Source organism: Cyrtonyx montezumae, unplaced genomic scaffold, assembly GCF_038088225.1.
Source record: "Cyrtonyx montezumae isolate F1298 unplaced genomic scaffold, pur_monq_1.0 scaffold_24, whole genome shotgun sequence".
Lineage (NCBI taxonomy): Eukaryota > Metazoa > Chordata > Aves > Galliformes > Odontophoridae > Cyrtonyx > Cyrtonyx montezumae.
In genome coordinates, this window is record NW_027071981.1 from 3,468,482 (window position 1) to 3,494,002 (window position 25,521).

At 45.4% G+C, this 25,521-nt stretch overlaps 1 protein-coding gene across 2 annotated transcripts in view; it reads left to right on the forward strand.

The window, feature by feature from the left end:
- The window catches only part of RALGAPA2 (Ral GTPase activating protein catalytic subunit alpha 2), a 110,098-nt gene that overhangs the window by 76,949 nt on the left and 7,628 nt on the right, over window positions 1-25,521 (forward strand). The window lies entirely within an intron of this gene.

The following is a 25,521-nucleotide window of genomic DNA, read 5'->3' on the forward strand; positions in this document are numbered from 1 at the left end:
CCTTTTTTTGTGTCTGCTTTTGTACCAGTGACATCTGTAGTGGGTCGACTGCTACATCTCTATTTGATAGATGAAAGAGAATTGAGAGATTTCTGAAACTGGGAAAAGATATCGTAGTGGGAAGGTCCCAGCAGGATGGCACTGGAGTGGGAGAGAAATGTGTCCACAACTTTTATTATTGAAAATAAAACGTTTTTAACTGAAAAGATCAACAGTAGTTCCCTATGAGAATAAAGATACACTAAATTTTTTTGTGAGCCAGAAGGTATAGATTTTTAGATGTATAAAGGAGGTGTTTGAACCTGTCCGATGCAGTAACAGTGCTCTGCAGCTCCCAAAGCATGCAAGCTCAGTGTATGACTTTGTTGCCTGGTCTTAGCTTTGCTAACTGGGAAAAATGAGAGAAACAGCCCCCAAAATGTAATAAGCCAATAAAAGCAATCAGTGCTTTTGCCATAGTGGGAAGGAAAATATCTCAAAGGTGAAATAACTCCCAAAAAAAATAGTATGGAAGGCAGAAATAAGAAACAGTAATCCTGGCAAAGGGAAAGGTGATGTTTGGCAGCACTTGAGACGTAACTTTTGTGGGGTCGCGTGCTGCTGGGTCTGGCAGCATCCTGTCAGTAGTGACAGCTGAAGTCACTTGTAGGGAAGTCCGCAAACTCTGGTTCCAGCTGCCCTTGTCAGGGGCTTTAAGGGAAGTGTAATCAGCCACAGAGATTAATTTGCATCTCAATTAGGAAAGAGTCAGGAGGAAGCCGGTGAGGTCTGTTGCTGGAAGGTTGGGGAAGAAATCTCATCAGGCACAAAGGCTCTGAGCTGGGCACTGCAGCGAGCAAAGGACAGCATCTGAATCCAGTTTCCATGGGGACCAGGACCACAGAGCTGCACTGCACTGTAATCCCTCGGTCACGATGACACAAATTCCAGTGTTGTACCCAAATACATTTTTCTGTTGGAAATACCTTTGAAAATGAGAAAGGTAACTATGGCAGAACACACAAGGTTGTTTAATGTGTTTGTATTTTTTTTTTTCGGTGGGTGGGTGGGTGGGTGGGTGGGTTTAGGTGAGTGTTTCTGTTTTAAGGAATTCATTAGGGTGAGAGAAATATTCATTAAAAAATAATTAACTATACTTAAACTTTTGTTTAAGGCTGTTCTGGCTACAAGTTCTTTGTGTGTGTCAAATGACGTGTGATGGCATTGCAGACAAGCAAAAGCAGTGTAGTTACGCATAGCTGAGTTGTCTTGAATGCTCAAAGCTCAATTTTCTGTGCAACTGCTGTAATGTTTATGTGTTAATGGGTGATTGTACATTAGTATATGTTCAAAATAATCATTTTTTCAGGAGTGCATTCATCCCTGGTGCACTGAAGCATTGAGGCTGAGCAGCCGCAGGCCATATTAATTGGTGTTCTCACTATCCTTAAGTAGCTGCTGAGTGCAAGGTTGTGTGTTTCAGCAGCCTCACCAGGCTGCTTTTCAGGCAATAATTGTTATTTTGAATATGTCTGTGTATTGCATGGAAATCACAAACAGTAAGGTGGCTTAAGATTGAGAACACCAAAAAGTAATTAACTTTCCTGAAATTATAGGATGATGACGTGTACGTTTATCTGTGTTACTGGCATCTGAGCAGAGCAAATGATGTGAGTAAGCCTTGGCTGTGCCAGTTGGATCCCTCAGGTTTCTGGTGGAAGCTAGGGGGCAGTCTGCAGGACCAGATCATGTCATTCCAGCAACATCCCAGCAACCAGGGACAGGAGAGAAGCAACAAGTGCTGAGGCAGAGCACAGATTCTGGCACTTGCAGTGAGAGTGCATGCCTGGGATGGAAGGCAGACTGCTCAGGCAAGTGCATCTGGAGAAGCTGGTTGCAGCCAAATGATTGATCTGTTGATGTGACCCCCCTGAGCAAGAGTCCATCCAGGTCCCAGTAACACTGAGTGTTTCAAAAACTGAAATGATAGAGAATCTTTTACTTTTAAAATTGCATCTTTCTGCTTTTGTCCATTTAATATAAAATCAGTTGTATGGATTTTTGAAAAGGACTTTTGAACTTCTGTCCATTCTGGACTCGCAGTTGTCCTCAGTTGCACAGTCTGTAGCAGAGTACATCACAGACAGCTGGTCTTATCTGTGAAGATAAATGGTGGGGAAAAAACAGTTTGTACTTAATACTTGATTATGAGTCTGATGTGCAGTTGCTGTTAAAGGTGATAGTTACATTCTGTATTTTGAGATTTATTTGCACCTAAGCTTAGAAACTAAACCTGCAACCACTTTGGTGCTTGGCTTGTAACTTACTGCTCCACAGAGATTTTGGCATCTGGGGATAGAGACATCAGAGCAAAAAGATTGGGAAATTCTGATAACCTGGGGTCCACGTTGTCTTTCAGAGGGTATCTTTGCCTTGCTCCTTGACTTAAACTGTTCCTGTCGAGAGCTTTATAAATCAGTCTCAGTTTACCTACAACATTTTGTAACCAGGATGCTTGTTCTTTCCCATCTCATGTTTCATAAAAGCAGTAGAGGTGATGATCCTGCTTTCTTATTTCCGTTTCCTTAATAATAATGATGATAATAGTAGCAATAATTGTGCAAACTTCAGAACAAGACAGCTGTTCTTAACATCACGTTGGCTAAAAGATTATTCCAGACCCGGTTTATTGTAGAAAGGATTTCTAAGGGCATTCTCACTCGAAAGAAAAGCTTGTCAGAGTTTGAAAAATGGTCACAGAGATACAGAGGAAATGTTGGTGGATTGCTGTCACAATGGGTGAGGTCTGTGAAACAGACCTGTGTGCCTGAATGTAAACGTGCACGTCTCTGTTTTCACTCTTCCCTTAAAAAAAAAAAAGTTTCTTTTTAATTGAAAAAAAATAATGTTCTTATTCTGCCTTTTGATTCCTGGCTGTTTTTCATACGCTTCTATAGCATCTTGATTAGAGTATGGTGTTGAGATGCTCTTTGGGGGAAGCAGAAATAGCTCACGGCAGGGGGGACGTGCAGACTCATTGCTCATTTTCCATCAAAACAATGTTTCAGGTAGGTAGGATAGTGTTCTTAGAGATGTAATCCTAGCAGAAAGAGCTGATGTAAGCTGTGCTGCTTCTACCTTTCTTTCATTAATGGGAATAAAATTCTGTAAGAGCTGATCCCAAATATGCTCACTCCGGAAGGCGTGAAAAAAAACCCCACTGAAATCACAGTTGGAGGCTGAGCTATTGTTTCCAAAGTTGTTTGCTTTTGTTGTTGTTGTTGTTGCTGTTCAGTCAAAGAGGAAAATCTGAAAGTGAGATGTAAATTCTTCCTTAGTTTACCTTGGACGTTCTCTGTACTTTGGTGCAATATAATGCATCTGTGCCTCGGTGCATCTGTGCAGCAGACGCCGACTGAGTCTGTGCACTAGGACAAACAAAAAGCACTGAGGGAGGATGCATATGCTTTACATAGGATCTGAGCACTGGATGTCACCATTTCCCTGCTTAAGATTTGCAACGCTATGGGCCGGGAGAAAACAGCCCATACTTTGGAGAGGTAATTTGCCGTGTGAATAACTCGTAAAGGTTTATGCACTGTACTGAGTGTGGCATGCCTGCTGACCCGTAGCAAGCGAGCAGTTCATGAGGATCAAATCAAAGACCATCTAAATATGTAATAATAACAAAAATCCATTATTTTAACTCCTTCCATTGTATCCAGATGTGAACATATCTACTATATGTTAAGATCTAGAATCCACTTGAAGAGAAGATGATCAACTTTGACTTCAGAATAAATTGCTTCTCTTGGCTTAAACCAGTTTATGATTAACTTAACGTAGAGGGATTGATCTGAGTGAAGATCTGTTTGCCGTGACTGAGTCAGCTGTGTAAATGACTCATTTTTGTAGGCACGTGTATTGTAAGGTGTCTGAAAAGACGTTTTTGTGCACTTTTTCAAACTGCATTTTGCTGAGCCTGCCTTCAGAACTGTATTCTGGTTGTAAAGAGGTGCTTGATGGCACCGTGCAAGTGAAACGGGAAGCCTGTTAATCTTTTTAGAGAGGAGTACATAATTTGTTCCCCTTCCTCCATCCAAAGAACTCGTGCCCTTGGGCTATGTAGATGCTGTTAGAAATGACTATGAAATTCTAAAGCACGTGTCATGAGAGCTGTGACAATTTATACGACACAGCATCTGACAGTTTTCTGCCGAAATGATGGCTTCTGGCTCGCAGGCAGATCTGTGGCCGCTCCTGAACTGCTTTGTCTGCAGAGCAGTGTGCTTGCCGTGCTGCTGGTCCCCAAGCCTGGGCTGGCAGAAGTGTGCAGACCCCTCGGAGCGGTGCCGATCGATGGCCGACTGCCTCCCTCCCCTGCTCACATCCACAGCCTTCTCCAGGCAGCGATCGATGCCACTAATCTGCCGCAGTCCGTAATAAGTCATGCGAGGCAAAGCTTTTAGGTGGCATTACATGGGATTGTGAAGGCGGCTCTTCAGCTCTTATTCATAGTGCTCTTCATAGACTCGCGGAGAAATCTACTGCAGCCCACTTGTGAATATCTAAGGAGTGCATAATGCCTCCGCAGGTCTGAACTGTGCTCGCTCCGTGGTGGCATATGGACACGACGGGTCTAAGTTCCTGTGTTTTTGTGTGTCTGTCTTACGTGCCCCATCCTTGCTCGTGTTCCCTTGTAATGCACACATCGCTGCTGACTGCTCGCTCTCTTCTTCATTTTACAGGAGGCAGCAGTGAACGTTGCAAGGTGTGTGAGTCGTTGATTAAAAAGTGAGTTGAGCTCTAGACAGTGCAAAGAAATGCAGTCTTTATTCACGGAACTTTTATGGTGGCAAGAGCTCACGCCATCCTTGGTCCTTCGATCCTCATGGGAGAGATTCCCACTCTGAAAAAATAATGGTTGTGGCAATTTCTTGTCCACACCCAACCATACTCTCCCCTTGTGCTGCTCTCAGCTAGTGCGTTCCCCACCGATCACTGCTGAAACTCAGCTCGGGGTTTTCCAAGTATTTCCTGTGCTAGGATACCCCTTACCCTTCCAGAAGCATTACCAGACCAGTGCCCCCAAGTCTTCCCACAGTTTTGGATGTCTTTGTAATTTCCTTTTAACCATACCGTTTATTTTTGTGCTGTAACGCAGAGCATGGTTATTCTGCTCCACGCTTACTGCTGTTCCTGCTGGAGCTGGCCTCTGTTCAGTAAAAGTCAGGAAACCCCAACAGGTTTAAAGGCTTTTATCTGCCAAGTGATTTGATGAGTGGTCCTTAAGAAGAGCCTGTGATTAAACATTGTAAGTGTGATGTTATTTAAAACAAAAAGTGAATTTGGTGTGTCAGAAACAAGAAAAGTGAACTTTGGATACAGAAGGTGATATACAGTTGTTGAAAGCTGTAGAGTGTAGTGCCAGGCCCTACTGAAGGCTGTGTTTCTGGAGACAGTACAGCATGTGAAATACAAGCAGCAGGCCAGGGTTTGAGCTGGGAGCTGGAGTCCTAACTCTCTGGCCTGGAGAAGCTGCTGCTCTGGATGACGCTCTTGTACTGCCAAAGTAAAAGAATAACGAAAGCATTTTGTTGGTGTATGAATAATTTTGCAAAAGGTGGGGTTTTCAAGTGCTTCTTTAAGCTCCTCTGCCCTAAATCAAACCAGAAATGTGCAGAAGGGTTCCTGGCTTCCGTTCAGATTGCATTAGCAAACACAGATCAGTGCGGCGTAGTGTTGCTCGTAACTGAGAGCCTGCCATGGTCAGGTGTGAGCTCGAGGGATGGACGGGGCCCTGGGTGCCGCGTTCTGCCGCGCGTCAGCACCTGCAGTGCCTCTTTCCGTGATGACAGCAGCCAAAGTGGTCGGATTCGGGTGAACGCGTTATTCACTCTTACACTTATTTTTCCATGCTGATCAGTTTTGCGTTGCATTTTCCGAGCAAGCGCTGCTAATTTGTCCCTTCTGCCCCCGTCAAGATTATGAGGATTTGTGCGGCTGAAATCTCACAGTCACTCATTCCCACGTGCTCCCCTGCGCTTTGGCTTCCTCCGCTTGTCTTTGTTCGCCTTTTGGCCGTGCCATCGCTGGGGCCGAGATCCCTCGGAGGAGCCCCACTTGAGAGCAGAGGGTCCCAGGCCACGCAGGATGCGTGCCACGGCCGCACGGCTTTGTGCACGCTCATTAGCATGCTGGCTGGGCGCCGGGCTGCCTTTGCTCGCTCGGCGAGCTCCGCTAGCTTACCAGCTGTTCCTGCTGCTCTCGACAATGTCCGGCGTGTCCGGATCACCGGGTTCCTGCACCCGCCGCCGCGCGCAGACAGCCTTTCCGCTGGGGATGCCCACGTGGCCGCCCGGCAGCAGCGGCACCGCATAAAGTAGCAGGCCCTCGCATGGCATATGGTGTCTGGATTCATACAAGATGCAAAACTATTCTGCCGCTAATGCACAATGACTCATAGCATTGCTAATTTTTCTAACAAAAGCCCACTTCCACACCCACACTTTTAACCCCTCGGGCTAAAAAGCCTCCTCTTTAGTTTCAAAGCTTTGGAAATGTAAGGAGGTGGCTTCTGGATCAATAAATGAAACCTTATATTTATTTAAAGCGTATGCAAGTTCTAACGGTTGTTTTAAAGCGCTGTCGAATGCTGCTCTCAAACCTCTTTTCTGACATACAGGGATCTTCTTTTTTGTTCCAAAGTAGATTTGTTAGTTAGTTCTTTATTGTTTGGTAGTTGCATAGGAGAACTGTAGCCCGAACTCAGCTTGGATAATAAAAAGTCATTCTGAATTCAAAAAGAATGACAGCGGTGTCGCTGATGGGTGTCCAGCAGTTGTGTATTACAGCATGAGTTACCTCGCTGTTTTATTACACATAGCTTTCACTATCTGGCTCTTTCCCATATCCTGTCTTTTTGGGAAGAAAAAATAACTTGCTTTCCAACTAGAGGGAGCTGCTGGTACCATTCGTGCTCACTCTTAGCCCTCCAGACTAATTCCTTTGTGCAGAACGTACGATGATCATCTCCACATTTTAATAAAATTATGTGGAATCACCCTGAGTAATTCAGATTTAGAGGGTACGTCTTAATTTTTACAGTGTGATCATCCAATTAAACCACAAACCTCAGAGAAAAACAAAGCACGTACTGCCTGCATGACATACGGGTACTCTGTGCAAACGTGAAATTATATAGGTCATGAGAAGACTCGTTAGAGGAGCCTGAAAAGCTTGGGCTTTTCTACTTTTGTTGCAGGGCACAAAGCCCGGTGTGGGGCTGCGTGGGGTGCTGGGGCAGGAAGTCCTGCACTGCTCTGCCACAACAAAAGAACAAAGGGCTGCAGGATGGAGATATGGAGGTGGCCTGATCCTGGCTGGACTAACTCCTGGGAGCTGGGATTGTGCCTGGAGAAGCCCTGGGTGCTGGTCCCGCTCCTGTGCAGGATGCTGTTCCTAAGGAGAGGGGGCATCTGGGAGCTGCAGAGGGGCAAGGACCACATGCCAACCTGCTGTGAGCACTCGATGGCCCCCGGTGGCACACGTGGCTGCTCAGCATTCCTGAAGCCCCATTGCCAGCTTTAGAGTCTTGTTCTGACACTCAGAAGCGAGCTTCCAGATCAGTGCTGACCATCCTCTGAGGAGGTGGGAGCGGATCCCCCTCCCCCATGCAGCCTGCTGTTCCTATGAATCTGACTTTCAGAAAATGAGGTCCATGATGTAAACAGCTATTCTGCAAATGCTGTTGTAATCCTATGTCATTCTTTAAATCAGATTTTCCTTCTATGTGCAGTTGAAAAAGTCGTGAAATATTCTGTTACTGGAGATGTTTTTATTAGCTTGGGGGTGAAAGCTTGGAGACAGCAACAGAGAGGAATAGGAGAAAGGTGCTTTTTCATTCTTGGCTCATTGACATATTCACCTTCATATTTACTTTTCTCGGTATCACCTCATTGTGTGTATTTTAAAGTAACTTTAGTTGTCTTCTTGTCATTTTTAATAACCTCTTGAACCCGATATGAAGCATCTACTAAATGCACAGCATTTTGTGTAATAATAGTAATAATTTTTATTTCATTTTCAGCTTTTTAGTACTGACTCTAAGTTGGCCTGAGCTGGGTGTCTTTTATAAGCTGCAGCTTCTGCTGCACAGCTAGGTTTGTCAGTACCAGTTCAGGATTACCCATCTCATTCCTTGTCACTTGTTTAACAGTGTGGGTCATCTTCAAAACCTTGCTGGTCTGCGGCTTGTTGGCTTTGTTGGCTTTCCCCTGCCCGTTTTTCAGTAGTGTTGTTTCCATAGCAGTGATTTCACTTAGAATTGTTTGCATTTTCACTGAACCAAGCCTGGAGTTAGCTCAGCTTTTTGTTACTACAAAGCCTCGGTGCCAGAAGTGCAGTATCATGAAAGTGAAGCTATTAAAATATGTCTCAGAACCTTAAGCATTTTTCTTCTCTCTAGCTGAAAGATCTTACCTTAGTTTGTGCCATAGCTGTAACTAATGAGCTTCCTAGTATTGGAAGTTGGCTTCTGGAGTGTTTGGGTGCTGTGTCTCCCAGAGCAGCACTATTAAGGTGATGGAAGGATAGAAGATTGTCACAAGCTGTGCCTGTTACTTGGGGGGCAAGCACTGAAGTTGGTGCTTGGAGGCTCTGCACATCACAAGCCAACTCCTCCCTTCACTCTGAATGTCTTCCCCCATCCCAACCTGGCCCCAGCACCTGGGACACTGGGCTCTGACATCACTGCTTCCCAGCACAGCTCCCAGGCTAAGAAACAGAAGGGGCTGTGATCTCTTTTCCGTCCTTAGCTGTTAAATACGATCTGTTTGCTGTCCTTAACTGCTAGATCCAACTCCATGTCATTGTAGAGGCTTGGCGCTACAGAAATAGCCGCTGCACTGCACCTAGCTGCTTTGAATAGCCTCGCTCTGGCTCCAGGTAGCTGTTGATGGCTGTCACATTGTACTGGTTCTGGGCAGGCTGTTTACCTGCCGTTTGACATCTCCATTTCACTGTGACGATAAAAAGACTCATCAGTGTCTTTATTCTCAATAACGTATTTAATGTGTGACAGAAGATCCCTGCTCCCTTCATTTCCTCAGCCAGTTATTTCTCAGTGTTGCCTTCCCTTTGCTAACCCGTGCGGTGCTGTCCTCCCCTGTGCTTCGCTCACCAGCTCTCCAGACATAAGAGAATGGCGGTAGAAGCCTTCCAGTTAAAGGAGCCGACACGTTTGTGGGGTTGGCAGTAGGGAGGGATTGTTCAGATCCACCAGAACTCTTTTAAAGCAGAAACATTTTGCTGATTAGCTTTCGCAGAGCCTGCTGCTTTTGTGCTCCTGTGTTTTATGACTTGTTGCCATGATAATTCAGCTCATCTTACAGGTTTCTCTAATTGTGATTGATGTGTAATCATTCATTTTATTGAACCTCATTAAGGTCTGCAAACCTCTGTACCAACTTACAGTAATTAGAGCCCAGATAGCCATTCCATCTGTTCACAAGCGCTGTTTAATTAATGAACTTTTAACGTGTTCTTTGCCTTGTAAAAGCTCTTAGTATTCTCAAGTTGTTGAATAGGATAGGATTTGCATGCCAGCATTTCCTATTTTTTTTTTTTTAATACCACAGCAACGTGCATTTTGGAATCCCAGAAGTCAACATACTTGGATCTCATAAAGCAAATTAGAGAGGTTTTACTTGTAGTATAACGTTTTTAGGTGTCAGTTACAATCTCTGTAATACAGGTGCTACAGATAAAAAGCTCACGTGGACTTTATCGTTCTTTTTAATGCCCAGGACAGCAGGTTTTAATTTTCCCTGGCCTTGTTGAAGAAGGTATACGGAGACCAAGTAAACAAAATGTTGTATTTTTCTTACGTTTAGCACTTAATGGAAGAAAATGAGAAATGCGGCCTGTGCAGACACACATTTTCTTCCCCTTGTGTTTCATCTTTTTGTTGCGTTTAAAGCACCAGGACTGAGACAGCTTTGTTACTTTTTTGTACTAGTCAGTATAATGAGATTTTAGGGCTGAGTGGATCTGCCAGTGCTGCTGGAGGTATCATAGGGACTGTGGTAATAATGGTCCAGAGCAGCGAAGAATGAGAAAGCAGTAGGACAGAAATTCCTAAATGCTTGGGGTGTTTCTGCTGCGCTATCTGGCTGTGCAGGACGTGGTGAGGGATTGATTTATGCAGGAGGAACAAACAGCTGTGGTTTTTAAAAGTGGAAGTAAATTTCTGCTCCCTGACCAGAGAGAAGAGGCTGTATTTTAAAGCATGAGGATTTTTAGGAAGAACAGTGCTGGAAAACTTCTGTACACGGACTGAATGTGAACATCATATTGCTGACACGAGTCGCTGGAGCTCGAGTAATTAGTAAGAGAGAAAAAGAACACCTTTTCATGTATTCCTGGCCTATTGCTGGTTCTTCTCTGTGGTTCAGCATTGTAGTTCTGTGGTTGGGCTTCACCTCATTTGGATGGGTTTCTGTTTTCCTCAAATATTCGGGACGAGAATGAAGTCATACCACTCAACTTCAGAATGCCTTTCAGCATCCCGAGGCAGGCCATCTGTCTGGGCTGGGCCCTCTTTTCTCCTGCGCTTTGAGTAAGACTGTGCCCTAGAGAAGGGAAATACGAAGTGAAACAGAAGCCCAGGGCATGGGGCTACAGCTGTGCAGTTGGGAAAAGCAGGCTGTATCACCTGCCTTCTAATTTCACAAGTTAGTTTTTTTGGCTTATTTATAGGGTTTTGTTTCTTTTTTTTTTTTGCTTATCTTCATCACAGACGAATGTATATGACAAGGAAAAAGCATCCTTTTCTATTTTGCTAGGGTTCCCAGCCACACTGATCTTTTACTGTGGGTTGTCTCCAAGTTACTGTCCTCTTTTGGACCAGTCTCAATGCTGAGTGTTTCCCGTGTCCCAAAAGAGAATGTTCCCAAACGGTTAGCTCTGACATATTGTGAGAAAAATGATTTCTCGCTCTTAGAAAGTATGTGTGTTTTGTTTGGGAATGTGTTGATTTGTTCCAAGATTTGCATTTGAGCTCCTCTGCCTCAGCTTTCTCCATTTGTGATGCTTCCTAAATTGAGAGCTGTGATTTATTTGGCTTATTCTGAGACGTCATTCCAGTGGCTGCAATTGTGTCACAACCCAATGAATTAAGCGATTTCTTTTGGGGAGGAAAGAACAAATTCACTCACCATGTGCATTTAGCAAGGCTTGCTTATAGAGCCATGGCATTCCTTTACAAGCATCTAGTTAGGAGGGTGTGGTATTGCTTACAGGAAGAAAGCTCTGGGATGCGGTGGCTGTGCTCTCTGCAAGCGTTTGAGCCCAGCAGTTCAACCTGTTGTCAGCAGGAATAAACTGCACAGATGACCTTGGTGAAATTTCATTAGTAATTAGAGCAACCTGGTGAAGAAAGGAGATGAGAAAATCCCACCTTTGGCTTATTCCGCTTGTCCCCTTGGTTCCTCTCCAGGCAAGTGCTGATCTGGGTGGCCGTGGAGAGAAGAGCGAAGGGCAGAAATCTCTGAGCTTGCTGCAGCAGAATGAGCGAGATTAGTGTAAATGTGTTGCATACATGTTCTAGCAGTGTTGTCTTTCAAACATGTGGACACAAGTCCTGTTCTGCCCTTGGCTAAACAGAAGCGCTAATTAGGTGAATTACATTTAAGGCTGTTCTGTGGTGGGCAACTGATTTTAAATAATAGACATTTAGATGCAGGCGGTAATACTGCTTGGGTTCCGTTCACTAGAAAACATCTTAAATTGTCTTATAGTGTGGAAGTATTTCTAACACTTTGTCAATATGTCTGTTGCCTATCAAAAGTGTTTTAATATGATTTGGGTATATCAGGAGAGCTAAGAGAGAAACTGTTCTCACTAGTTAAATATTATTGCTTGTTAATCCATATTTTAAAAGTTCAAAGACTGTGCTAGCATGTCCCTCTGTGTTCTTTTTGCTGTTGGTAAAGATGTCCTCGTATCAAGCATTCACATTTGTGTGAAAAACAGAATTCAGATCAGTCCGTGCATAGATTGTCAGAAAGATTAAAGTGTGCATCGCGCAATTTTTCTTCTTTCAGAAGAGGGCCTTTGATGTGCTAATGTTCACTTTCTCTCTTTTCATTCAGAAGTGCTGGTCATTGTTTTGAGCTGCAGAGCAGTGTCTGCCTCATATAGGCGGATTCTAATTCCCTGATAGCCAAACCTTGCTCAAGGTAGCAGAATACAAATACACAGTAATATTGGTGGCATTATACGCCGGGAATCAGATAACAGTGCCTGCACAGATAAATACCAAGGCAAAGCCAAGGCATTTATCAAAAATAGATGCTGCAAAAAACCCAAATATTTAATTTCAAGTAATCCACGTAGGTGGCAGTGTTACTGCTGTTCTACTGAGTCATATAATCCCGTTTTAAAATTAAAAAAAAAAAAGCTTGGTGTTGTCATGTGCGCTCTAGGCTGTTAAAATAACTCTTGAAGGCAAGACCGTAATGTATTTCCAGAGCCAATTAGCAAGCGAAATTATTTGGACGGGCTCATCTAGTGTTGCAGAGGATATTTTCCAGCAAAGAGCAGAAATCTTGCAGGCTGCTCGCAGGACCAACTCGCAGCTCACGTAGCAGGGGATTGCTGCGGGTCACGACATGGGCGTCCTAACAGATCTGCATGGACAAGGAGCGCTCATCGCTACTCTCACCTTTGCTAAAATATTGATTCTTCTTTTGTTACTGACTGCTCAGAAGTAGCTCACTGGATCCCCTGCGAAGAGAGATATGGAAAGTGTTGGTGTGCAGTTGTGTGGGAGTTATTTCTGCAGTGCTTGAGCTCGGCGGAAGACAGAGCAGCGGACAACAGCAGTGATAAAAATCTTCCCTATTAATACTGGGGCAAATTTGGTGAGAGTGAGCTAATAACCACAGAGGAGCCTCTGCAGATGGGTCCCGAAGTAAAGTGTCACCTATTACACTCAACAGCTTCTGCCTCGAAATTTAGAACGTTTGTTTTTCTGGGGCGGTAGAGAACTAAAGCTTTGAAGAAGGTGCGATTATTGAAATAAGCTGCAAATTAAGCCATAAACTAGGAAGCGTTCAAAAGTGTTTCCCCTGCAGTTTCTCTTATTTTAATTAAAACGGAAGATTTAATTAAAAGGTGTTAGTTGATGAAGCTTATGGCTTGGCAGGTATTTAACCGATAAAGACTTAACAAAAAACGGAAAGCTAACTTGCGTCGTGAAAAATACGACAGAGGCCTGCTCTTGAAATATTAAATATCTTCTCGCTGCCCCGTGGCTTCAGCTCTGGATCACTGTCCCTGTTCTCCTTCCCTCTTCACTCTGCCGGCTTTGATGCTTCATTAAAAATTTACCCTCTGCTCTCCCCCTTTCTCGTTGGCATCCCCATCACCAACTCCTGTAGCTGAAGTGACTCAGCAGTGAAGGGCTTGAGAGACTTGAAAAAGTCAGCTGAAAGGATGCCATATTCAAGGAATAGTGTGAATATTCAGAAAACAGTGTCATTTAATGAAAACCGAGAACAAAAAAGAAACTTGCTGGCTTTTTTCCTCAACGATGATGGCTGGGGAACCTGACCACTGCCGAATGCTTTCCTCTTTGTAACCTGGAAAAACAAACAAAAGGAAAAATACTCCTCTCCAAAAGCAGTCATTCAGCTGGGCATCCAGCAGCCCTGCGCACTGGTTTTGTGTCGCCTCGAGCTGTGTCCAAAAGGGCTGGCAGGAAGCAGATGGACTCGGCTGCGCAGCAGAGGCTCTTTTGCTGCGTGATTTTGGATGGCCTTGGGGAATGGCTCTGAAGCTGCATGCTTGTCACCAGCGCTCATTCTGCATGCTGCCAGCTCGTCGGGGAGAGCGGGAGTCACTTCCCACTCCGTATCATAGCCTCCTCCGCAGCAGTACTAGCTCACTCGTTTGCCTTCTCAAATCAGATTAATTTTCCATTTTAACAAAGTGCTGTCATTGTGGGAATCAGCCTCTAATCTCATCGCGGCAGAAACGCACACTCCATAACCCAGGCACCTTGGTGATGGGCAAGAGCATGAAGCCTTTGCCACTGCCTCGTTGCCTTTACAGCGGAATTGCTCCATCACATTTTCCCCTCTGTGTAGTCCCATTCTGAGTTCCTGGGGAGCTTTGCACTGGAGATGATGGTCCCGCCTGTTACCCTGTGATGTGCCTCCTCCTTACCCCACACTTGAATTAAGAACGTGGTTGTTTCAGCTCCATCATTAAACTCTTTTCTTCTCCATAAACAAATGTGCTGGTAAGCCACTACGGGAAACTGCGATTACTTAAAACCCATCGGGGGTGGAAGATGCTCTAGAGACAGCACAACATTTAGAAGAAATGAGCAGTGGTGAAGCTGTCGTACAGGCTCTCTCCTCTTTGTGAAGGAGCCCCTTAACGTTTTTGGTTTTGCTTCCTCCCCCACACCTCCCTCACCGCCTAAGCAAAAAAGCAGATTTCATAAACATGCACCAGAATCTTAATTTACTCCTTTGGGGGAAACCGAGAGACATCACAGCGTGTACACTGGCTGAGCTACGCAGTGAAAGGGGAATCCGTTCTCCCTACTGAGAGGTCACTTCCAGGGAAGGAAAGAAAAAAACCACCAACCAAACCAATGTCGATTTAAATGCTGCCTTAATCATCTGCATTTGGGAATCAAATGGTCACGAAACGAGCGCGCCCGCCACAAAGCCAGGCGAGCAGAAAGCGGGCCACGCTCACTGCTGTACCTGTTGCAGTCTGCGTGTTTGAAAGACTATTTTAATTTAGTGGATTTTAAGCAACATTATTCAGAGATCAACAAAAGGCATACTGTGTTATATGAATAAAAGATTTCCTCTGGATCCTTGTTAACCCTACAATGCCTAGCTGATGCAATTGAGGCGCAGCCACCTGGCAGGGAGATTTTGCTGTCAGCTGCCGGGCAGGGCCCCGCACGGCAGGGCCAGGTGCTGCTCAGTGCCTGCCCCACGGCGCTGGGCACAGGGCTGGCACTGCTGCAGGGGTGGGGGTACATGTGCACAAAGCCCCGTGCCCGTGGGTCCCTCGTTGCATCCCCTGCTCTGCCCTGCTTGGGACATCTGTAGTGGTCGTGAATAGCCCGGATTATAATGGTAACGCATACTCTTTTTTTTTTTTTTCTTTTTCTATTTTAAAGCCAGGACAACCCTACTGATCTGCCCTCCCTAATTTTGCTCTTCCTTTGTATACCATCTAAAGCAATTTCCCAGCCTGTATCACTGCAGCAACAAGTCTGTTTAGTGTAGAGCATCTCACAAATGGTGTTGCTGGTAATGGATGTGATAATAAGCCCCACAGTTACCTATCCCTGTTTGTAATGAATGTAAATTATCAAGCATAATAGACCTGAAACTGAGCTATTTAGTGTTGGTCCTAGAAATAATGAAAAGATCTGTAATAAACCGGAAGGGGCAAAATTATTTTGTGTGATTATAGTCTTGCAACGTGCTTATTATTTGACATGAGTCCTATACATAACAACGGTATCGTGACTTCTTGGCACGTATGTACCTTGTAAGTAACATCTGTAGTGTCATGCTACATGCGGACTTTTACCTGCAGGTCTGCAGTTGGAGATAATCTCAGCTGATTGATGAGACTGCAATTGGAAAAAAAAAAAAAACACCCTGAAGTTTCTGTGTGCGAGTGCACAATTAAACATTGACCTTCCCCATTTGACACAGGTTTTCGAGATAATTTTTTCATCTCCTTCTCCCACTGTTCTGCAGGGCTGCGTGTTTACCTAGCAGGTACATTAGTAAGCGAGGCAGAGCACTGTGGCAGGAGCGTTACATATTAATCATGCCCTGGTCAGATGGTTGCTTGCAGCCTTCCTTCCCATGGCCTGTGCTGGGCTGCACATCCGTGTGCTGCTGCACCCTGTTTTGCTGTGCACAGCTAAGTAAACCGGATTCCTCTCCAGTTATTTAAACTATTTTGCAAGTATCCTCCTGCCTTTGCACTACTCATCCTGTTTAACATGTCAGTAATTATCCCTTTTTCAACTTTTGAGGCACCCAGATTTTTGAAGCGAGTGTGCAAGAAAGTATTTTGGTAATTTCTGCAGGCTTTCCTTTACAATTTAGGTGCAGTGGTGAGATAAAAGTTGGCTTCTGCTTGACAGAAGCAAAATTATCTCACAGGTTACTGAATTATCGCATAAGCCAGGCAAGGGTTTTTGAGTGGTTAATATGTCATCATCTTCCTCTTCCCTCCTGGTTGTTTCATTTTCAAGGCTGAGAACAGCTTTGGGTATCGCTAGGGAGTTCAGATGTTTGGTGTTTTGGAGAACACTGTTGTTGTGGGAGGCTGTTTGGCGTGTGTTCACTTTGATACTGCTGTGATGGAGCTAGAAAATACTGCAAGGCAGTGCTGTGCCCTCTCTCAGGCTGCAGAGCAGGGTATTTAAGCATCTGTATTTGGAAAGGAGAAGTGTGTATGTATTCATTTGTATTTTCATATTTGCAGTGATTGAAAGGCACCGATACATTTTTGAAGACTAAAGTCTCCTATACCCTAACAGATTATTCACCTTTTTTTTCTTACTGTTAGAAAGTTTTGAGATACAAGCAACTACCAGCAGGATTTTGTCTTTGCTGGCCTGAGTAAGCCAAAGCCACAGGCCTCGAGGTCCAGCTTCTTTTCCTCAAAGCACGAGTAAAAGCTGGAAGATGAGGCTCATAGCTGAGAACCCCCATTGCCACCTGGGTCAGTGGCGGTGCGTCCCTCCTGGGATGTGCCAGCACTGGCCACAGGGTATCCCCATCCCCAGAGCATTCCTGCGAGCAGTAATCGCTGCCGCGCTGCAGCCCAGCGTTCAACGAGAAGGTGCAAGGCTTTCACTTAGCCCTGCCACCACATTTATTTTCTGCTTACGGCTCCAAATAAACATTCCAGCGTCTGCTGCGCGTGGTTTGCGACCAAATCGCATTATCTGCCTTGTCCAGAGGAAGTTGCTGCCGTATAGCAGAGCCATGTGATAAACAGCACTTGTAATTCCTGCCTCACTTATCTCCATCAAGATTATTAATATTTCCAGCATGTAAGCAGTTTCCAACAGCTGTCAGATATAAACAGTAAGCTACCAGAAAACCTGCTTCTTCTTCTTCTCCCCCTGAGCTTGGTACACGTGCAGGATCTGAAGGTGCTGAAGTCCGGCGTTAACCAGCACCTTGGGTTCGGATGTTCTGTTGTCAGCTGCTGCTGCCAAAAATGTGTGCTTCCTCGGAGAGATATCTTAGCTGTACAGAAAAGTTGCGATACTTGATTAAGAATTGAAAACTACAGAAATCCTAATCGTAAAAACCCTGATTTAAGTCACTTTTTTGTTTTAAAAATACTTCACTTAGTACAAGAGTTTCAGAAATACACCAGTTGCATTTTTTTATTTCCCAAGTGTTTCTTATTGAGACAAGAAATCTGGTGTCCTCTAGTTCCTTAACCACAAAGTCATCCCATATAACTGCAGAACACATTCTCAATCTCTCCTTACCTCTGTCCTCTGTAAAAACTACAATAAGCTCCCGACTTGCAAGGATTTCTCTCTTCTTCAAATATCTGAATGTAGTCGTGTTGCTTTGGAAAGCAAGACGTTTTAGTAGCACAGATGCAAGGTGCTGTGTACTGAGATAGGTGGAAAGCCAGAGCATTCCTGGGCATATTGAGTTTATTTGTGTGGACACAGCGTATTTGTTTCTCACTTAGCACGTCCTGGCCCCTCTGTTTCCATTAGGTCACCCAGGCAAGCCGTGAGGGTCTCACACTTGGAACAGGCTGAATAATGCCCACATGGCTTGGCCATCTGTAAGTGGTGAATTAATCACAAGCACGGGTGGACAATGTCTTTATGTTGCACGTTCGGGTAAGCTATATTATGCGATAGCGCACACCAGGTTTGACTTCAATTAAATATTTGGTCCACACATGCCGCAAAAAGGAGCGAGTTAGCAATTTTCTGCTTAACCTGACACACACAGTGCAGGCTCTGAGAAAGCACCCGCATTAAGCAGCCGGCAGCAGCGCCGTACATACAAACCCTGCGAGCAGCGTTTTGTGGCTTTCGTTTTTGTGGCTCCAAAACAGCACTGCGGTCTCCTCCACAGTCTGTGAAGTGTCCAGGCGCTCAGTCATTCTTTTTCTCCTTTGAAGAAAGAGCGTTGCAAACGCCATCCGGTCAATGCAAACAGAGCCGGTTCTTTCTCCGCTAAGTTTTGTGAAGGCTTTTAGTACAGCACAATGTCAGCCTTCAGAAGCCGTCATTTCTGCAGCCACTTGAATGATGCCTCTGAAATGATTACGTGTGCGGGAGGACGTTGGTTCGTAGGCTTGCATCTGCTGTTATGTTGGTCAGTCTTTATTGCTGTTATTACGGGGTGGAGGTTTTCAAAAGTTCTCCCCATTTGCCTGATAAAAGCCGTCAGGAGGTTTGCCATCCCTCCCACAGGGCAGCCTGGGCAACTCTCAACTGTTCTGAAAACCCCGCGGCTGTTCCCCAGCAAAAATTACCAGAATGCTGTTCTTCCAAAAAAGAAAAAAAAAAGTCTCCCTGTCCCTGTAACGTGTGTCTGCTGTAACACAGGTGCTAATAACAACAAAAGGGGCTGGTGTTGCTGGTACGCACCTAACAGCGGTACACCGAAGATGGTTTATTGTCAAGCAGCCAATTGGAAGGAACTGGAAGGCAAAAGGAAATGACAAATCATTGAATCTTTGCACCTTTGCTCTTTTTTCTGTGATGCCCAAAAGTAACAGCTCATTAGCGGAGTTACTGAAATAGGTGCATTTTGTTAGTGTTTGAATAAAATTAAGGCTGCAACAAAGCACGGGGGAAGCATTGCTCAGTAACATGTGACCTTTCCTGCAGTTATTTATCCCTTGATGATCACCCGGTTTGTGGAACAAGCCAGATAATTGCAGGACACGAGCATCGGCAGCTGTACATACACTGATAAAGTGGGACAGCCACTGTGTTTTAATGATCTCCGTGCAAATCCAAGCTAGGGATTTGTCCTCTGCAGCCACTGGGCAGCTTTCCTTCCAGACCTGTACAACAAAGCCACGTGGGCAAAGGCCTTTCCCAAATGGCAGAGCTGACGAAATGGCCAGGTTCTGCTCCCTGTGAGATTCCTCTGGAGGTTCACGTCCTGAGCAGATCTCCTGTGCTCTCTGGGCCTCTCACATCCTTAATACTGCAATCACTAGCTTATTTCCCCAGTAAGCACCATGCCAGAGGCAGTGCCTGGATGGTAGCTCACCCCAGAGACCTCAGAAGAGAGAACCTTTGCATCTCCTTGCTTGGAGGCACTGGGAAGTTCGGTCTTTTAGGGTATCTCTCAGAATGGGATAGGGAACCATATGAATGCTCCCGGAGAAAACGTATTGGGGAATCATGCCTCACTCATGGGCTGGCTGTGAACTTGCATGACAGAGCTCATCTCAGTCCTCGCAGGATAGGTGTTTTTCAGGGAGAATACTTTAGTAGTTAAATCTTTGTGTGCTCTGCAGTTAGGCCTTCTGCTGCAATATCTGATGCAGGCCATTATGGCATCATTTTAATCAACTGATTATTGTAATCAATCTTACCAGTATGGTGGGGCTTGGAGCACAGCTGCTAAGTGGACTTTGGCTATGTGGAGAGCTGACTGCACAATACAAAACGCACCACGTGAGTTTTGTGCATTGCTGCAGGGTTGCCTTTCTTGTGTCTTAAGATGATCTGAATTAAAGCAAAGCTGATAGAGGACACAGTGTGCGTTTTTAACACTGCTTTCAACAGAGCAGGTATCTGTACAGAGTACCTGATAGGAGACCATTACAATTACTCTACATTAGCGTAAATGAAGCTTAAGACGCGGATAAACTTGAGTTTAGAATGGTATCATATTGGGAAAGCAACCCATTGCTTATTCACTCCTACCATTACACGATTGGTCTGTAATGGCAAGATGGATCTGCTCCCAGGGGCTTGCTGTGAGGAAGAGTAGTAGTAAATTAAGATGAAAGCTTGTTTTCCGCCTTATTCATAATAAATGCAAAAGTCTCCCCTGCAGCACTTGCCATGACTAATGTGCTGCAGATCACTGATGTCCCAGGCCGGGAGCTCACAGCACAACTTGGGCAGCACGCTGCCATTGGGTTTCGCTGTAACATGACTTCATTTCCAAGGAGCTGGTGTCAAGCAGTGTGAAACATAGCTTTGGCATCATTTTGTTTCACCTTCCGTTGGAAGAGAGGTTGTCTCTCCATCTTTGGGGAGACAAATGTGTCAGCACATTTGGGAAGCACTGTGGAAGACTGCCATGCGACTTAGCGGTACAGGTTATTTGTTGTTACGTACTGTGGCTGAAGCCCCATCTCCATCAGTCCTTTGTAACTCCCTGCATCCTCGGGGATGCCATGGGGCACAGGGCCGACTCGCAGCCGTTGCTTCTCCTGACGGTCTTCTATGTTACGCTAACAGATTTAAGAAATGCAGAGCACTCTCTAATTAGCTTTAATCTCAGATACTTTGGTTGAAAAAGAGAAATAGTAAAGTAAATCTACAGTTGCTGACAGGTAGAGTTTAATTGCACCTGTTCAATGAAAGATATATGTTACTAAAAATCCCCCAAAAGTTTTCAGTTAAATTTATGCAGTGGTGACAGCCAGTAGACCGTAAGTGACTGAGGCATATTGAGTTTCACACTGCAATTACTTATCCCAGTACTTTAAAAGCACAGTAGCTCTGTAGTATTCAGAGCTGCGAGAGGACAATTAGGCATGTAAAGGTCATCTTACCACCACATTTGTTAGCTTCAGTTTTATGGTCCCTCTTCTATTCTGCTTTGGTAAGTCCCAAACATTTGCACTGGTGCTTGTTTTTCAAACTGCTGTCACTGTGGCAGGAAGAAAACCTTTCTGTGAAACCACATTTGGTTCTCCTGGTACAAATTAAGAGGATATTGAAATATATGTAGTGGTGAGGAATTACTTGTCCGTAGTTCTTTGGTACTGAAATCCTAAAAGGACTGAAATCCTAAAAGCTCACTCTGGCACTTTCCTCAGCCATTTGCAAAATGGATTTTTCTGAGTGATGCCTGTGCAGTACCTGTGTAGTCACGTGCCTGAGCACCCATGAAGCTGGAAGCCCCTGGGGAGATTTGGGAAATGCGTTTCTTGCATTTAACAAGGCACTCCAAGAATTTTATCTTTTCCTTCAAGTCTCCTTGTGTGGTTGGAAGTAGGAATTGACGTGCGATCATGTAGGCAGCCTTGATGGGTTGGAAAGAGCTGCCTGCTTCTATACTTTCAGCTTCTCCACTGGCCAGATGCCCTGAAAGCCCTTCTCGGGGTAGGATTTGCATCACAGATGGGAATTGCAATCAGTTCATGCCAATAGTCGGCATTAGCAATCCCTGTGGAGCCAGAGGAACAGTCGTGTCAGCATGTGCTCGTCGTGGAGCCCAGCCGTTGGGTCCTGGTGCAGGATGGGAGCCCCTTGGCACTGGCACACCACAAAACAACAAGCTGTGGAGGGTCACCCGGCAGTTCTCACTTTGCCTGTTCACAACCCACTGAGCATTTTGGCTTTTGTGTGCATGAAAGGAGTGCTATGTCAACAAAACACATGGTAGTTCCTATATCGGAGCGAGAATATGAAAACGTTACCAAAATGGGTTTGTTTTCCAAAAATAGTGTGGAGGAGGAATTGCTGGCTGCTGCTCTCTGTGGTAGTCAGTACCTGATCTTTTTCCTTGAGGTCAGAATTTAGGCTAATAAACAAGTTTTGCATTTTCATGATCTCTTTGAATAATTATTTTCTGCATTCCTTGTTTCTAAACACACCTTTATGATGCAACACCGCGTGTGTGTGCGGAGAGGGAGATGCTGGACGGATCTGGGCCTCAGGTTGGCTCAGCTCATGCACAGAATATAGACAACAAGGACTCTGAAGGTTCTTTTGACATGCAGCTTACATTGTATGGCTGAACAGTTAAAAGAACTGATCAAGTGATGAAATATTTATAAAAACTCACAGTGGTCAAATACTGAGATTTGCCATATGCTAACTGGAGCTAAATTCAGATATATTAATTGCCATGAGGCTCTCTATATCATCCAGTGTGTGAATGTGAATAAATGGAAGTGTTTGTGCCTATTGAAAACGTTCTGCTCGAGAGTTTGTTGTGGTAGAAGTAAAATGTAAAATAATGCGATCGTGTAAGAGGTGGGTCAAATTGCCATACATATTAAAAGAGGCTGCTTTTGATCAGCTTCTTTGAATGTCTGGTATAGCCCCATTTATCTGGAGATCTCAAGGGACACCCAAAACCTTCAGATAAATGGGGGCTTAGTTAATCAGGGAAGCCAGCTGTCCAGCTCCTTCAGTGGTGCAGGGTTCAAGATCATAACCCATCCTCTGCAGCCAGGCCATCCGCAGAAATGATTTGCATGCTTCACTCCAGCAGTCTAGCCTTGAGGCTTTTGCAGCACCGCCAGCCAGGCACTTTAGGCTTTCTCTTGGCCCCGCTCGACCCACAGCATAGCAATGAGCTGTGAAGGCTGGGTTGCTGGATGCATTAGAAAACAGTAGTTTATATGGCACTGTGCAAGTATTGGCTTCATCTGAATAACATGGCTGGGCTTCGTGTTGGGGGGCAGCTTCACATCACATGCTCACCGCAGAGCTGTGAGACGAATTTCACATTAATCAGATCTGGCTTAACCTTCCAGTGCATTTAAATAAGTAAAATCAGATCTCCAGTCCTTCAGGATGAAGGTGCAACAAACGATGCAATCTTAACAGCCCTGTGCTGGCAGTTACCACAGGTGAGTCATGCTTACATGGCGATGGAGAGGAAGCTTCTTGAGACTGCAGTTTGAGAGACTGTTTCATACGGCCGTGGTACAAACAGCCACAAATTGCTTATCTCTGAGCCCTCTTCCCCTCATCCACTTCTTATTGGCATTCTTTGGATGTTCTGTGTTCTGTTGGCCAACAAATGCAATGACACTGAAACAGTGAAGTAGCAGTTTTCCTTGTAGAGCTCGTCTGTGACGTCCCTAATGAAAACTCATGAAGCCAGGTAAAACTTGAGCTGGCTGTTGTTGTTGCCTAGCTGTGAGGGATGCTCATGAAGGGTGGCAGGCCTGTGCTGTGCTGATCCTTGCCAAGCCTGCCTTGAGCCTTCGGTTGTTGGCATGGGCAATGGCACTGAGTGTGAGCTTTGCTGTTGGCCCCTGGAGCCTGCACTGTGTGGCTCTGGGTGCCGGTGTAGCCCAGCTCCTGATGATGAGTACAAGCGCTTCTCCTGTGGTTTGGCCGAGTACTTTTTGCCGCAGCCTTTAGTCTTTGTAAACAAGGGCTGTGAGAGATGAGCCCCTTGTCTTGCTGAAACCTCATCGCTCTGTTTTTCTGTGCAGTATTCAGGGAAACCGGTACGGACTCGCGGCGTGTCGGCAGTCACTCCTCGCGCTGTCGGGTTATGTGCTAGATGTGCGATGCCTTTCATTAGGCAGCAGGACGTCATTAGGCATAGCACGAAGAGCCTTCCCAGCCTCCCAGCCCGGCTGGAAGCAGAGCCCGCGAGCAGGCCGCAGGGCCGGGCAGCGCGGACGGCGGGGCAGCGGGCTCAGGTGGCCGGCAGCCGTCGGTTTGGCCGGAGCCTTTCAGCGATTTGTCACGCCTCGCTCCCTCCCCGCTGCGCCCGCACGTGCCAGCTCCACGGCGGAGGGGCTGCTGGCCAGACGGCCGTGCCGCCCGCGCGTCCCGCTGACAGCCCGAGCGTGCGCCGCACGGCCCTGGCAACAGCCGGGCGCGCCGTGGAATAAGCATCTTCGTAATGAGAAGTGAATGGCATCCGTCAGTCCCTTTAGAATAGGGCCCAGGCGTGTGCCTCCTCTCCGAGGAAGTTTGGCAGCCTATTCATTAACAAGAGTCATCAGGAGTTCAGCCCATAATAGGGAGGCAGCCCCGAATGCAGGCGGGCTAATGCTTGCGCTATCAGGAATGCGTTCTCCTGGGCTTAGGGGAGAAAAGGGAGCACCGCTAAACAAATAATGCTGTCAGCAGGTGCACGCTCTGAAACGGCGCGTATTGATTCCCTTTCTCCGGGCTTCCACGCGAAGTTTGTAAGAAGATTTATCGCGTATCTGCCATTCTCCACGAGCATGAGAGCCAGCTCTGCCCTTGTTTCTTTTTTTATCCCCGTCCTCAGCAACCGGCACACCATTGCTTCCCCGCATGGAGGCAGAGCACCGCGTCCCATCTTTAAGTGCTCCGATTTTTCTTTCATTTTAAAACAAAACAAAACAAGAAGCTGTTTCAAAGCGTTTCTGCTAACATAATGAAAGTCACAAATGGCACTTCGATATTAATTAGTAATGCTTTTCAGTTTCAAATACCCTCACCTGCATTATGTTGTCACTGGTGTTCCACTGTATGCTTCTTGTTTCTAGATCTAAATTGTCCTTTTCTCCCCCCTCACAGCCCCGTCAACTTGTAATGCATTTCCACACTGCAGCAGCACAATAGGGATCCAAAAACTTTTGTTTTAATTGAGGAAATGGAGAATGAGATGTCATACGGGCGCCTGCAAGCGCTAATTCATAAAGTCATACGTGAGGTTCTTCAGCCCATTGTAGATTTGTTTCAGGCGTTATCCTGTTATTGGAAGTGTCTGATTCACCTTCTGAGAAAACAGAAGCTGCGCACAAAAGGAAAAGATTTGCTTTCTCCGCTCTGAAAAGCTGCCGCAAGCAGGGGTCCTATTAAGACAGCTGGAAAGTTGCTTCAGCTTGTTACGCTTGTAAGTTTTATTGGTGACTGGTTTTTGATTACACATTTGAATGCTGTGTGTTCCAGGTTGCCGAGTTTTAATTAAAAGGCAATAGTCTTGATTTTAGATTGCTTTGTTGCCAGCATTATGTGGACAAGAATGCGTGCAAGTTTTTTGTGTTTGGTTTTCTTTTCCCCAATCCTTGTCATTCATTTAGGACACATAATACTACATCTGCCTTAAAATATAAACTTCACGCTCTCGGGATTTGTGTCGCTTACTGTTAATTTCTTTTAAAACGCATAATGATCAAGTAAACGTGGGGTTTTTCCTCCCCTGCCCTGCAGCTTTCCTCCCAGTCTGTGATCACTTTTCCAGCCTGACAGGGTAATTTTTAACAGGAATATGGAGTACCAGGAAGACACTGTAAAGCTGATTTCTCTTAAAGCTGGATTGTGGTTTCAAAAAGCCTGCACTGGGGAAGTTGAGCTTTTACCCTTCGGTAACTGTAGCAACCCACGGGATCTACCAAGTCACTCCTTTCCACTAATGAAGCCAAAGGTACCATCGCTAATTTCAAGCGAGGAGGCTGCTCGTGTTGAGCGACGTTAAGCAGTATCGTGCAGCTTGGGTGCCCTCTTCTCCACGCCGCTGTATGGCTTTGTTAGTGTTTCCATGGGTTTGCACGTCATGTAACAGCATTTAATTCTGTGCA